This window comes from Barbatula barbatula (genome assembly GCF_947034865.1).
Source record: "Barbatula barbatula genome assembly, chromosome: 24".
NCBI lineage: Eukaryota > Metazoa > Chordata > Actinopteri > Cypriniformes > Nemacheilidae > Barbatula > Barbatula barbatula.
In genome coordinates, this window is record NC_136787.1 from 14,514,865 (window position 1) to 14,531,466 (window position 16,602).

General features: G+C 39.1%; 1 protein-coding gene across 4 annotated transcripts in view; it reads right to left on the minus strand.

The window, feature by feature from the left end:
• The window catches only part of cux1a (cut-like homeobox 1a), a 108,686-nt gene that overhangs the window by 68,651 nt on the left and 23,433 nt on the right, over nt 1–16,602 (minus strand). The window lies entirely within an intron of this gene.

Sequence of the window (16,602 nt, forward strand, 5' to 3'; positions counted from 1 at the left end):
TGATTCCCAGGAACATCAAAACACAAAGTGATAAAACGTATACCTTCAATGGACTGCAAATTGCAAAAACGTGTCAGAAATTACTTGTTTGACCCCTGGAATAAAATTTCAGGACATTTCTTTCCAAAACACCGGTTAAAGGGATAGTTCACCAAAAGATGGATGTTGTTGTCACCCTCTTGTCATTTCAAACCTGTATGACTTTCTCATGCAGAACAAACAGAATATATATGATGGTGACAAACAACAGCTGTACCCATTGACTTTTCTTTTTTGTCCATACAATATATTTAATGTCCATACAATATAATTTTTTACGTTCGTAAAAAAAGGTCATTTTGTGTTCTGCAGAAAAAAGTAAGTCATACAGGTTTGAAATAACAAGTTACAGAAGACAACATTTTCATTTTTGAGTGAGCTATCACTTTAATGTGTACTCTTGCATTATGGTACTATATAAAATGTATCATATATAATATCAAAACAATTAATATCAACATCAGTAAGCAGTCCCAGTATAAACACATCCTTCCTGTGTTGTCCCACATAAAGATCCACCTTAAGTCTCCGCCAGCTGCCCTACTCCTCGCCATACATCTTTAAAGCAGCCATTTACACAGCACCCTGAACCAGCCTGGTGAATTATTTACCACCATCTGAAGCCTCTGTATTCCTCCTCCTACTTGCTCCATTATACCACATCACATGCCAGCCGCCCCTTCCACGCTGGCATCTGGCACTGGGATGGTACAGTATTGCCTTGTGGGAGTCATGCCAGGCCTGTTTGAAGCTGATGGTGTCTGCAGTAATACCATCTAAACTCAGAATTTAACAGTTTGGTTTAATCATGTCTGACTAACGTCTGAGTTTCTATTTTGGTACACATCTGGAGTATTCTATCACAAAAATGCGTTCGTGCCTCTACTGTACTCATATATGTATGAGGCTCATAAATCTCCATGCTTTTGTCACATTTTCGACATTGATTTTATTCAGTTTGGCGGATCTGTAAACTAAAGCCTACGAGAAAACACCTTTTTGTGCTGAATGAATGATTAAATGAGCAAATATTTTACATTTACATTTTTACAATATTTAATATTTTAAAAATATATATAAACCGATATAGATGGGTGGAAATATGTACAGTTTTACTATGACACAGTGGATTTTATAGTCATAATGTTTCAAGTCAAGTGTTCTGGTTCGATTCCCAGGGAACACATGTACTGATAAAAAATATATATAGATATAACGTGTAAGTTGCTTTGTGTAAATGTGTCAGCCAAATGCATAAATGTTCCCATATGAAGCATAACCGAAGCTTTATTCTACTGCTCTGTTTATAACACTAGTAAAATAAAGATAAAAAGTGATTCAATATAGGGGCCAGAGAATCTAGTGTTGTATTTGGGAATCGTGGCTTCTGGAAAATGGCCTCTTCTGTTAAGTCGTAAATCTCGCTAAATCCAGCTCTGGAAATGGTGGAACAGGAAAGCACATGGTATCGTTTGTTCACTGGATGTCTTCTTGTGTCCCTCCCTGCCTTCTGGATGTAGAATCTTCATTCAACAAAGTCTAAGAGCATCACCCCGCTCATTATTCATAGGTACACAGAGACACACGAACACACGGACACACACTCATGCATAGAGAGCAGAGGGCAGCCATGATGGATGAGAAGAGACTTCGCTGATAAGAGCAAGGCCTTTTTTTGCCTCCATTATAAAAGTACACACACACACACATGTAAACATGCTACAGGAAACAGAACTGTGGCATTTCACCAGAAGTGTCTGATAGCGAAACGCATTGTCAGCTTGTGTACTGTAATCCACAATATTAGATCTTTCCAGGTCTCTTGTAGGAATAGTTCACCTTCAAAATGAAAATTCTGTCAACATGAACTCACCTTGTTGTCATTTTAAACCTGTGTGCTTTTGCGTAACACAAAATTAGCTGTTTTGAAGAATGTTGGTAACTTTCGGGTATCTGTTAGCATTATTTATTTGTTGGTCTCATTTCTACTCTCTTTATCAAATAGAAAAATGAGTTCTATTGCACTCGTGCTTTTTGTTGTACCCGTGTTGTTCCAACTGCTTCCATTGTTTACCTCATTTGTAAGCAGCTTTGGATAAATGACTAAATGTAAATCTAGTTCAAACTTTAAGACAGAGCAATATTAATGTCGTGTTAGCAAACACCAAAAATAAAAGAATGCATACAAAACAAAAACAAGCGTATATGCTTTGTGAATTCATGCTCACGTACAGCTCCCAAGCGTATCCGTCATTTTGAGGGTTTGTGTGTCTATGTGTGGGTGCATGTGCCTGTTTTTGCAACTCTGTGTGCGCAGCTGTGCACGCACATCTACGTGTGGGCGTGGCTGAGTCCTTTATTCCGTGCTCCCACACCCTTAAGGTCACAGTCAATTAAAGCAGACGGAAAACAGACAGAATGCATTCAGCTCCTTTGCAGCTACACCTTAAAACTTACACGCTCTCTCAAGCACACATCCTCACAAGAGGGAACCATACGCCATGTAACCACAAGAAGACGGGACATTACAGTAGGAGAAAATGAAAAACACTGGCAAAATGGACTGCGGATGGGGGTGGGGTGCCCCGACCGGCCCCCACACCGATGAATGCCCCTAGACGCTGGTCTGGTAATGAGGTCACGGGACTGTCAGACAGACCCCCAAACAAAGACACTGTGATCTAGGGCCGGCCTATCTCTCAGACACATGCACTGTTGATGGAGGTTATCAATCACACACACACACACAAATGCACACACACATTCCTTTAATAATACACTTCACCCAACAATGCTTATTTAATTAAATTTTAAGGCATGGTTCATCCTAAAAAGTTAATTCTGCGTGTTTGTTTAGCATAAAAATGTATCTTCCTATGCAACACTGAAGAAATTCAATCTACTTTTATCCACTCTTCTCATAAAATTATGAAAATTATAATGAATTCGATTTGGAGGTTTCCAGTCTCAAAAGGGACACAAAAATCTAAATAACGTTTTCTTTATCGGACATCATAAAAGTCCAAGGTTTATGTGTTATAAGAGACAATTTTTTGGTGGTTTTGTGTTTGTCTTCTTGGATCTCGTAGTCAACTTTTCTTTGAAACACAATACTTTTTTTTAAACATAATTTTTTTACAATATACACTATCGTTCAAAAGTTCAGGGTACATTAGTTGTTAATATTGTTTTCGCATTTTCTAATGATAGTAAACTAGAATTACACAAACGAAACTGTGAAGAATATGTTGTAACTAAAAAATCTAACAAATAATTCAAAATGTGTTATATTTACGTATCATCAACTTCTAGAGATATTTATCTTACCTTTTATGTGGTCTCAGCCGGAGATGATTTTGAAAAAACATTAAAGGGGTTCTTACGCATGCTGGGCTCTTATGGAAATGTTTTCTCCAACATTCAGTCAAGGTCGTTAAATACCATTTTAGTTTCGTATTCAAAGAAACTATTATGATAAATTGTCTACAAAACTTATTTAAAACACTTAAGCACATGCCTTCATATTAAAATATAAAGCCAATAGAAACATTTCACTCAAGGGACTCTTAACATTTAAACAACAGTGTAGGTGACTATAAGGTGAATAAACAAACAAAACACATTTTTGGATGATCTACTCCTTTCACATTACAATAGTAAAATCCTTTAAACACACACAGTCGAAATACAAAATGAATACTGTACAAATGATTCTTGACATTTAGATCTAAATTAATTTGAACAATTTTATCTACATCAGAATTCCATCCAGGAAAAGCGTGCTACACGCCAGGTCGTCGCAGAGGAAGTACACCAAAGGGTTAACGCGACGAAAGCTGGAAAATATAACTTTTCTTTGGCAATTAGTTCTGATGAGCAGGTTTGTTAGGCAGCAGCTATTGAAGCTCTATTTATAGAGATTGCTCCAGGAGAAAAACCTGAGATGCGGCCATGCAGATCAGAGGGAGAGGGGGATGAAAGAAAGGAAATGAAAGAGGAAAGGGGGATGGGTAAAAAAGTGAAACAGACATGGCCTTCTGCCTCAGAGGAATGCAGGGCAGCCTCTATGTGATGATGAAACGGTGTTATAGCGAATGAGCGGACGTCTTCCTGACCCCTTGTCCGTGAGACGGTTTGTTTGAATTTTTCGCAACTTTATATTACCCCTAAAGTGTCGAATTCCACTCACAGACGCACAGTTTAGAGCCAAACACAAGCAAGCGTCTGTGGACGCGATTATTTATTTAGACCAAACATCAAGCTCATCTTCGGTCAAAAATAAATAAATAAAGTGCCTTACAGATATCCGTCTCGGGCTTTTTCCGTTCAGGGTGCATAATTGTCAGCATTCCTCTTAAGTGCATATTCCATGGAAACAGCCCCCCTCCGTTCGTCTGAGCCTTGTGAAAACTTTAAATAGTGTTTTATGTTGCGCGATTATTTCTGCCTTGTAATTCTGTCGGAGGGTGGAGGGGGTCTCGGGCTCTGAAAATTACCTCAAATAAAACATGTGGTGGGAGTCGTCTGATGCAAGTGTCTCGCACAGACACAAAGACGATTTCAGAGATGCATTAAAGTGAAATGAATGTAAACAAAGGACATATGGGTAGGGTAGTCATTTTGAAAGATTTCGGTAAAGTTTAAGCAAAAGAAAATAAAAATTTCATTTAAACAGTTTCATTTACTCGTCCTTATATCCGCGACTTTCTTCAAAGGAACACAAAAGAACGTTGAAATGCCATGAGAGCTAATGGATGTTTACCATACAATTACAGTCAATGGGGAGCGGAGCTTTATAAAAGAAAACAAAAGCATGCAAATATAATAACAGTAATCCAAAACTTTTAAAACAATAAGTAAGGAATAATCCACACCTAGCCGTGCGTTAAAGGGTTTTAATGCACGACATGGGGGCTTGGAACCACCCGATTGGGAGTGCATCCCGCCCATTCCATGGTCATTTCCCAAGTTAATGCTTTTATTGATGTTTACAGTGTAATTTTAGATCAAACAGATAAATTTTAGATCAAAGTAGATTAAATCAGATGTAATCAAACTGACTGGAACTACCCGGTGCCTTAAAGGGTTTTAATGCACACCTTCCAGCCAATCAGAATCGAGTATTCAAACAGACCATGGTATAAAATAAAGATATAAAATGCTATAATAACGCTTCAGGTGACTAGGGATGTGCTACAAGATTATTTTGCTGCTTGAAAGTCCCCCAAAAGTGGCCAATATATTCTTCAAATGTTCACCCTTTGTTTTAAACTGAAAAGGTCAGTACCACATGCTTGAAAAAACAACACGAGGGTGGATCGTTCAGCAAAAAAGCGGCAACGTCCATCGTACGCCAAGACTATAAATACACTCACACACAACAATTTGTTACAGCTGAGAAGACATCTGTTTCACAGTATCTGGACTGCGAGCATGAACTACACTTGCTGTTTAATATAAAACATCAATTTAGTGGATAGGTTTTCAAGCCTTACTGATTCCAGATCAGTATTAAGATTGAGGGACAGAACTGCAGAGACCGCCAGCCCCGCTCCCTCAAGAGAATCACACAGCCCACAAATCAGTTTAATGTTTCACTGACAGCCATGGCTGTTCACAGGAGGGACCGCAACTGTGCGAAACCCCCCCTCCCGCCCCACTGGTGAATAAAGTGAAACTGAAATGTTTTCTCCACAGACATTCAGACTGGAAGAAGGAGCGAACGATATATTACAGGAAAAACAATGCACAGATAAAGACTGTATCTTTCTGAAGAGGCCGTGTTAGCATGAGCTTGCTAAAGGAATACACTCAAAAATAAAATGATTGTATAATATAATGTCATTTCGAGCCTGTTTCTTCTGCAGGATACAAAAGAAGACCAACAACATGAGCCTCCATTGACTTCCGTTGTACGGACAAAAAAACCACCGAGACATTTCTCAAAATATCATCTTTTTTATACACAGAATAAAGAGTAATAAACAGATTTTGATTGACACAAGGGTGAATAAATTATAAATGTTTAGGTGCAACGTCCTTTAAGGTGTGAATGTGTCTTTTGTGAAGCAGATAAAAGAGACTTTGTTAGCTTGTAATGTACAAACTTTGTTTGAAGAAACTGTGTTAGCTTTAAAAGAAAAGTGTCTGTGTGAGAAGAAACTGCTAGCTTGTAAATGAGAGACTTTACAAAAAAACGTTACAGTTAGCTTGATAGGGCGAGCCTTTCCGAGGAAAAGACTGTGAGAGCTTGTAAAGAACACACTGTGTAGCTTGCAGAGGAATAACTGTGCCTGTTTGAAAAGGAGAGTCGGTGTGTGCCTGAAAAATTGAGACTGTGACTGTATGTGGAGGTCAGCGCGCGCCCCGCTGTAGCAGAGAGAGCGCACAGAGCGTAAACACATTAACGTCACTGTGCTGCTGTACGCTCGGCTGCATTCACAGACTCTGACTCATCAGGGCTGGAATGGGAAACAGAGGACACTGGCAAGGGGGAGGCCCGATGTAGTCTCACTCGCAAGTGCCATGTATTTGCCGACATAACTACACAGACAGACACATACATATACATACCCACACAAAAGCCAAACAGACATGTAACGATTACCGGTTTCATGGTAATCCGCGATAAAAACCGTCCAACGGTTAGTAATATCATTAAACCGTACCAGCGTCAGCTAAAGTAAGCAACAGTATAAAAGGGGCGCATTATGAAACGTGGGTTTTGTTCATTTATGTCAGGAGTGCAAAATACGCACTCTTATGACTGCAGGTGTCTCTGGGTCCGAAAGTACACCCGATTACTCACCACACATGCAGACAGATCATTTTATGATTTGAGATCCGTTTAATGTCTGTTTTACTTCAACCTGAACAAGAGAAACGTTTAACTAATGGCCCCATTGTGGCAGGATTCCTATTAATGTTATTTATTTGATATTTATAGCAACAAAAAATGCTAGTAACAAGTCACATCAATATAAAACTTGGTATCTGTAGTTTTTGGACATTTCTAGCAAAATTGTGATGTTACTGATAACTGTGATTTGTGTTTAGAAATGAATGTCATACCGTTACATCTCTAATATATATTACACACAAACTTATACGTAAGTGTCTGTAAAACCGGGATATTAATAGCTTTGATTGTGGATATCGTGTTAGTACATACTGTACATACACATATGATTTTACTGCAGTATATGCTTGACACTTAACACCGTTTAACATTTGGGATTAAATGGAAAGTTCAGTGGGAAAAAAACACATTAATTCACCCTCATGTTGTTTAAAACCTGCATATGACTCTGTGGAACACAAAAGGTGGTTTTGTGCCTATACAATTGAAGTCAATGGGGGCCCCCCAACATAACCATTTTTCAACATTATTTTTAGTTTTTCTCAATTTACTGTTTGTACTGTAAGTATGTGTCAGGTAAAATGATAATTTGAATTGTAAAGTATTGCTTCAATTTGCCTTTATTTGCAGAAAATAACCCAGAGAAACAGGTGAAAATACCAAAAGATGTTCTGTATTTTCTAAAATACTGTTAAGAAAACAAGTTCATATTCACTTTCAAGCAATACAACAGTAATATTTGTATATTAATAAACCTAATTAACCTTAATTCTCTTCACAGTTTTTATGTGTCTTGTAATTCTGTCATTCTTTCACGTTGGTGTTCAATGACTTTGTCACTCCCGAGGTTTAATTTAGACACTGGACCCGACACACTCGAGGCAGAAACACACACATCCACGCGACTGCACTTCAGAACAAAACTATCATCTGGAAAGAATCTGAGACAGCTAAAACCTGAGAATCGAAGTCACATCATGGTGTGTGACACTAAAGGTTTACTAGCTGGTTTAACGTCCCGTTACAAGCATCACACTTTACACAGTCTTTCATTAGAGGGAGCTGTAAACGTCAACAGCCATTACCTCATCGCCGAGTCACACAGCCTGCATGACATCAGTCAACGCTCCAAGCTGAAGAAAAATAGTTAACTTACACCTTTTTGTGCCCCTTTTCTCTCTCTCTCTCTCCCTTGCACTATAAACATAGTTTCTGCAGGTGCAAGCGACCGGCGGTGCTCAGTGGAAATTTTAGCCTCGGTTCGCCCATCGACAGAAACAATATTATCATACACAATAATGGGTTTTCTGTGTTCGGCAAAGCACAGATTCCATTACAGCTAAAAGCAAACAGTGATGCTGTTGAGTCATGCCTGTTAAGCACTATAAATACAGACCTGCTCTGTGCTAATGGTCTGTAGCCTTGGCACCTCCAACCGCAGGTGGCAGAACGGAGTGACGGGTCAGGGTGGGTGAACCAATGGCAACAATGTCCATACATCTACCCCTTTGGTATTGTCACTCAATGGTGGTGAAAATATGGAAGCCACACCCAAATAAAGAGATGACAGGAATGATTGTCACATTAGTCAGGGACCCAGACCGGCCACGGCTGTGGCGCTCAAAATATCCCATCAGGCCGCAGCGTAAAGCGAACTTCCAAAATCACTGTTTACTGTGCAAAATTTAATGGGCCGAGGAAGGAGAAAATGCCAGTTCTATTATGTCACACCCAAAGTTTAAGGACTGCTGAAAGGACACTGTAGGTCTGCTCCAAAATGTAGTGTGCTGCCAATGGAGGCAACATTATAAGCCATTATATTGTAGGAATACCGTGCATTACATGCATGTTGCCTACTTAAGTACCTTACGTGTGCCTAAAGGCAAACCCAGAATGCCTTACTCCCATATGGAGTGCTATTTGTGTTACTACAATTATAGAGCGTTGCAATAGTCACTTAAAGTATGAGGTTCCCTAATGGTTGAGATCCTGTCTTATAAGGGTGTAACAATAGACATGGCTCACGATTGGATACAATATTACAGTGGATTCATAAAACACATGCATTTCCAAACAATTTACAATTAAAGTAACATTTTTTGTTATATCATTTTTGGAACAATTAAAAAAAATCACGAAATTTGGAGATACAAGGTTTCCAAAGGACGTGATGTACGACATAATATCTAAAGTGTTTTTAATATGACGTTTTGCCAATACCGGACACCTTCACAATAGGTTCACACCGCCATCATATCACCAAATATTTAAATCTACATTTGCCAAGATGCATCATTACACCCTCACTGACTTGGTAGACAGCTGCCTACATAGGCAGCTCACAAGGTTTTGGAACAGAGTTTGCGTGTGTGCATACACTTCCTTAAGAACCAGTAACCCTATACAGAGAAAGACCTCAGAGATACATTAATCAGTAAAAGTAGGTCTCTGTTAGGACATCTAACACTGGGGACCATGTGATTGAGACTGGGGCCCTCCAAAGGACAGCCTTCCGGAGGTTAGCCTAAGCCACAGTGATGAAAAGCACAGGATAGGCTGGCCCAGTGTTGAAAAGAGGTAAGTGGATCTAGGGTTAATGGTGTCTTTGCATGTGTGCATTTATATATGACGAGCATGTGTGTGTGGTATATGTTTAAGTGTGCACATGCTTCTGTGTGTGTGCGCATCTAAGCGTGTCTGACAGCGCAGCCGTTTGCTTGGGAGTGATGGAGGACGACCTGAAATCTGATCGTGCTACCAAGGCCGGTACACTGCCCACCCATGGAGATGAAGACGAGTGTGTGGGTTATCGGGTTGGTGCAGACACAGAAACACAAACACACACAATTTTATGCAGTTTAGAAACTCTTAGGTTGCGTAAATCCTCAAACAAAGGACATAAGTGTTCTTTGTTTCCAAATGATAATGCAAGTATTCTGCGTATCGGTTAGTTTCTACGGTCAACGGTATACTATTCTTCTTTCAACGACAGTGTGAATGTAAGTATTTTCTCATCTAAACAATGACTTGCGGTTCTTTCGCAAACTAACAACGCAAACATTGTAAGTAAAGCATTGCAAGAGTATTGATTTACATTAGCAAAGGCGATAAACATTACCAACAATAACAGCAAAACTGAAATCTCAGAAAGTCAGACAAAAACAACCTATTTAACTGATGGAAAGAACTCATAATCATATACCGTGACCGTAGGCGCAATGCACGTCAAACAAATTATGACTTTGTGCTTTCGATGGCCGAATTAACATAATCAAACAGACAAGGGAATTTAGATTCCTGATATATCCGGGCTCTGATCCCAGATCTTCCCAGGCTTTATGGCTGATTTCTGACCACAAGATTGCACTGGTTTGAATGGATCACTGGGGGTTGCAAAGACTCGGCTAACGTGACCAATCTGTTGTCGGCTACGCCGCCTCAAGAAGACAGATTACTCCTCTCCAGGCAGCTCAGGGACAGACGAGCCCCGCAACTCCAGAGGGAGGGTCCCATTCCAGCTCCAATTCCCATTCCGTGTCCCGTTCCTGTCGGCTCTAATGACCCAACGCAATATCTCAGCACAAAGGGATTCAAAACAAGGTGGAAAAATATATTCAGTTCAGGCCGCACATCTCTTCCAGCGGACCCTCTGCGGGCTCGATGTCAGGTTAGGGAACTCACACAAGCTCAGTGATGCATTCTGATGAGAAAATAAATTAATTCTTATGATCTTAATATTTTATTTCCCTACTAAAAACCACCGCAGTGGTGACAAAGGGATAGTTCACCTAAAAATTATAATTCAGAACCCCACATGACTTTCTTCAAAGGTACAAGGTACACAACACCAGATATTTATAGCACAGCACAAATCCGATCCGCTCCTCTTATAAAAATGTTATGGCTTCTGAAGACGTGAAAAAAGGTGCATGAGTCTTATGTTCTGTTATCTTATTTTTTTGCAGTCGGACCACTTTTATCGTATTGGGAACATTTTGTCAAACTTGTACTTGTTTTCCAATAGAAAAAAATGTGGGTTTGGATCAACTTAAAGAGCAAATAAGAATGACATTTCTCTTTTTAAGTAATCTATCCCCTTAGAAAACTATTACAAAACCGCTCATCATACATAAACAGTGACCTAAAGGAAATGTCAAGACTAGACTTGCTCTATGAAATATGGGCCAGCGTGATTCATAAACGCACAGTCGTCTGAAAATCCAAAAGCATAACACTCAGTAAAGTCCAATGGTGATTATCATACAGGAAGCCCTGAGGATCAGCCAATCAACTTTGCTGAGAGAGACAGGAAGTGGCACACAGTCAAGCCCCATCAGTTTCACTCCAGTCTCATTCCAACTCCGGCTCTCCAGATGGATCAAATCCTACAATGAACCAGTACATTAAACAAGTGCTTCCAACCTCATAAAAAGAGGAATGGGAAGAGAAAGAAATCACATGAAAAAAGTTTTAGCTATTTTATTACTCTTTATGTAACTGATTTCTTACATTGAATCAGTTCTTCGAAGCTGTCAGGAAGAAAAAAAAGAGGCACTAACACTATAAATTCGCTATGAATCTAAAGGCAATGCAGAAACAAGTGTATCCACACAAGCCTTTAGGAGGTTAGACTCTCTTCAATGATACAATGTTAAAGCAAATCACCTCTGACAAGACACAATAGAACTTTAAAAGCATCTCTGCCATCCAAAATTATCTTGATAGGTATTGCTGAAACGGAACATGTTGAATTTTATTAAAACACATAGAAACGCTTGCCTAAAATGCCCTTGGAAAGTTAAAGTTTTGGCCAGAAAATGACAGAAATGTATCTTTCTAGCTATATAGTTGCTGTCTTGTCTCTTCACATTTTGTGAATTGTACTTTTTGCCATAAATCAATATATTAGTCTCCCTTTACCTTTTTACACTGGATTTTGCAAATATATAGAAAAGAATAAAAAGTGTTTATAAACTTTGGCAACGCAGTATGCAATCATTTAAAAAATACAGTGATTTTTCCATTTCTTGAAAAACAGCAAATGCAAGATTTTAGAAGCACAGTGACGATAACTTAATAAGTATATGCTTCATTTTTTAATTGATTTATTCATCTATTTAAAGCTGCAATCCATATATTTTGTTGGCTAAATAAAAAACGAATATTAAGCAACGATTGTTGAAAACCGTCTCCTTATTTTACCCTGATTCGCAACTGTAAGCTTACAATAATGATTTATAGTTTATATTCGTTGAATAAGATTTCGCCGAAAACATCAGTTTAACATCACTTGACTTCAACCCTAATAAAAGACAGGTATGTGACCCGCAATTTTATGTCTTAACAGACAAAAGCAAAACTTACGAAATGCAGCTTTAAATGGTCAATGTTGTTGTTCTTATGACTTTCCATCGGAAACAAATGACATATCAGACCCCAGTCGTGATTCTCCCCCCTACAGGCTATAGAAACATAATCTGCCATATCTGAACACAGCGAATGACCCGGGTTTAAAAACCGGATATGTCGACCCCAGACCTCACTGGTTTCTCTCTCCCCCGCCCCCACTCCAGTGTAAACATCAAAGGCATTTTTCAGTGTGTTACTCACACAACGCTCTCTCTGGCTCTCTCTCATATCTACCTCTACACGCCGAGACGCACAAACACACATATACATGCGCTGTAACAAATTCAGTCCTTGGTAAATACCCTAACGTCGTGTTAGGAACGGGACGGCTATAATTAACAATGTAAGACGCCAGTCTGCCAGCGTGGGCGTCGTGCCAGTGGATCAGCCCTAATTACTGTATTCATTTTGTCAGGACCATTCACTTCACAGCTCTCTCTGACCAGCCCTGGCAGCCAATGAAATCTCTGGACACTTGCATCACAACGTCCAGGGGCCAACCAGCCGTCCCCTTTAAGGCAACATCAAAGCCAGTGAAGGAGCAAAAATCAAAATGGCTGACGCACACACAACAGGCGTAACTGTGGACCAACTCTTGTGAGAGGGCGAGTTTCTGCAACTGAGCAACATTCTCTATGGCCTCTCATGTCAAAAATGAGCAGAAGAAAAAAATGTATGTTGATGTAAACAAGTTAAACATTGTAGCTCTGACTTAAAAATGCATCACGTTAACGTAATCTTCAAATAAGCGTTAAGTCAAGACATTACTGAATGATTCATCAAGTTTATTACTTACTATATGGAAATTATGTAAAATACTTTGTGATAATGTTATATTTACTCAGATCCTAAGTTGTAATTGCACAAGTCCTTCAGAATGGATTTCGATTGACTGTCAACGTTTTGCTTGCTTTGTGTAAAAAGGGACTTTTTCTGCCTCTAAACAACTTCGCTTTTGCGTCGACATCACCAAACCTCTTTTTAAACAACCCTCTAATCATAATCACTTTTCATGATACAATCAATTCCTAATTGATAAAATCAGGCCCCACCCTACAGTCGTTTTCTCCTTTAACATCCTGTTTCATAAAAAACATCACATTACAAATGTTAAACTGGTTTTCGTGCTGACTTTAAACAGAGGCTGTATTTAAAGCAAGTATACTAGCACCGCTTTGAAGAGTAAGCTGGTTAACCGAAGCAACAAACGCTCGACACAGCGAGTTTAAAAGCTCTCTGCAAACCAGCAGTGTTTGCATGTGGCGAAACACTTTCAACAAATATGCAAAAATTAGATTTTTATCAATGGCGCCTAATGCATAAACTCAAACTATGTGATGGCCAAAGGGAGGGAACTCACATGACCTTATGAAAATATTTCCATCATGCAGGCAGACCTGAATATAATTTCGGTGCCGGCACACACTGGTCCCTTTCAGTCTCCATCACATCCTATTTAAAACTCAATCTAAACGAGCAAAGCGGAACCTAAACGAAAATAGGGCCAAGTGCTCCGGTTGTTTGGGTTACATATTTATGCGTTTAAAAAAAAGACGAAATGAAGTGATCTGCGTCAAATTTAACGGCTGCTTAGGATTATTTATTTCACAGGTGCAGGCCGGCAAGAAACACAGACGTTACGTAATGCGCTGGAAAATAACGGGTCATCCTAACAAATCCCTATCTGTCACATTGACATCACGGAGCGGACAATAAACTTTTCAACCGGAGTCCTGAGGCGCAGCAGAACCACGAAGGGGCTGCATAAACAAGCAGTCAATAACAATTACACAACAGCAGCGCAACACTCAGTGGCCGAGAATGGAAACGGATATGGAGAAACGCACAAACTAAACGGGCAATTTATCTTTCTAAATATATACAGACAAGCCCTGAAAACGTTAACCACGGGTGGTGGGAGCTGAGGCACAAATAGCAGGATTGTTATTAACAAGGCTAAAAAAGGTTGAATTCAAAAAAAGTCAAATCTTCTTCGACAAAGACCAACAAAAGTTTGGGGAAGGGGGGTTAAAAGTATGTGTTTTCAAATGCACATAACAGTGCTGATACATTTCGTTGCACTGTACTTGTATGTGTGTAATGACAATAAATTGATTCCAATCCAATCCAATCCAAAATGGATATTCCAGCGAGCACTAAAGTTTGATAAAGTCCTTAAATGTAAAAGTTCTGTTCACCTGAGGAGAACCTGAGGTGAACATACAATATGTCGCCCAAGCTTACGACATAACATCAAAAAACAAAAAAATCAAATATATATCAAAATGTATTATAAGTAAATAAAAAATATTTGGATAAAAATGTATTTAAGATTTGCTGACTTCTAGCTAACTGTGCCAAGACAAGCAATTGTGGCTCTTAAAGGTATAATTCGGTCTTCATTTACGTCTCATGACATTTCAAACCTGTATGACTTTCTTTCCTCTGGAGAACACAGAAGAAGATATTTTGAAGAATGTTGTTAACCAAACATGATTGGACCAAATTTCTCAAAAACATTATTTTGTGTGGGTGAATACAACCGGAGGACAAATTAAAGACAGAATAAATTCTTTTAGTCAAAATAAACGCTATAGTTAAGCAAACCATGGCATGTTAATTCCACATCCAAGCATTTCCCTCATCACAGATAGAATTTCCACCTCTTTGACAGAGGCCCTTGATGTCTTGCACCTAAGGTACTGGGCAAAGACCCACTACGACTTTTTTTTGCTTTTACAGAGTTCACACAATCTCCGAACGCGCGGCCTCCCAGCCAAAACCCCCGGCACGATTAATTTAGTAACGGGTTATTAAGCTCAGACATAAATTGCAGCCCTAGACATTTTAAATGGAAAAGGGGGACTGATTTATTGAGGCTCCGGAGACAAAACAGGTTTTTTATTTTCCATTTATTCATCGGCTCTCTCTGAGAGCGGTAACTCGCAAGGAATTCGGCAAACGAGAGGCAGGAAAGAGGGAGCGAGAGGGAGGAGGGCAGAGGCGACGGCAACCTTGATCAAAGATAACGCTGACCGTAGCGCCACGGTGCCCTTGAGTGCTCTACTCGAAAGACGGTTGGCAGGGACTTCTTAAACTGAATACAGTGGAGAGTTATATGCATTTGGAATCTGGAAGACTGGAGGCACCTGTTTGACATCTTCACCTGATCACTTTTATTCTGATATGAGTAATATTAATCAAGGAATTAAAGAAAAGCCTGAGGTTAACACCAGACGACGTATGACAGCTGTCTAATGTCTTCTTTTTCTTTTCGTCTTTTACTTTCGCTCGGAGGGAATGATGCCATCATTACGTCATGTACTAATGTGCCTTCACAAGATTTTGGCTCAGGTTTAAACCAGAATCTGATTCAGTACCCATAGGAACAGTTCACCCAAAATATAGATTCTGTCTTCATTTACTCACCCTCAAGTTGTTTCAAATCTGTATAAACGTCCTTGTTCTGATGAACACAGAGAAATATTTGTGGGAGAATGTTTGCAACCAAACAATAGGAACGCAAAGTTCTGGGGCACTTTTGACTATCATTGTCAATGGTTGCCGTTTAGTTATAACCATTCTTCTAAATATCTATCTCTGTGTTCATCAGAACAAAAGATATTTAAACAGATTCTGAGAGGGTGAGTAAATTATGACTTTTTATTTATTTCTGGGTGAAGGGTCCCTTTAAATGCTAGTGCTGCCAGTCTTTAAATACTGTAAAACTACAACAGAATAAAGGAGTATCACACACACATACAAAGACTTTGTTTGCAAAATGTACACAAACGGCTGATAACCGTTCTCATCCAACAACAATCACATTCTCATATTGTCAACGCATGTCCCCTTTAACTATAAGATAAGAGAAGGTTTCCAGTAAATACAGAACCACTGATCCTACAATGTACAGTAATGAAATGTGCCAGTGATGAAAAACCACAATTAAAGAATATGAGCTAATATCCAATAGCAACGTGGTACTTCAAAAGAGCTCAATTGAGTTAACAGCAAAGAATTGAATTTTTCAAATTCTTAACAAGAGCTTCAAGACTGTTTAAAATCACTAAACTTCAGGTTAAAAACTGTGCTACCTATGATTCAAAAGAAAGCACCTTCAACGAGAACCATGCCATATAAAACTGTAGTCCCATGATGCTTTGCAAATGACCAATGAATCAAATGCTGTATTATATTATTTTACAAATACCTTTAAATATGTTGTTTGATGCTTTTTGAAAATAAATAACATAAAATATAAATTATACTTTGAATGTGAGTCAACACCTTTA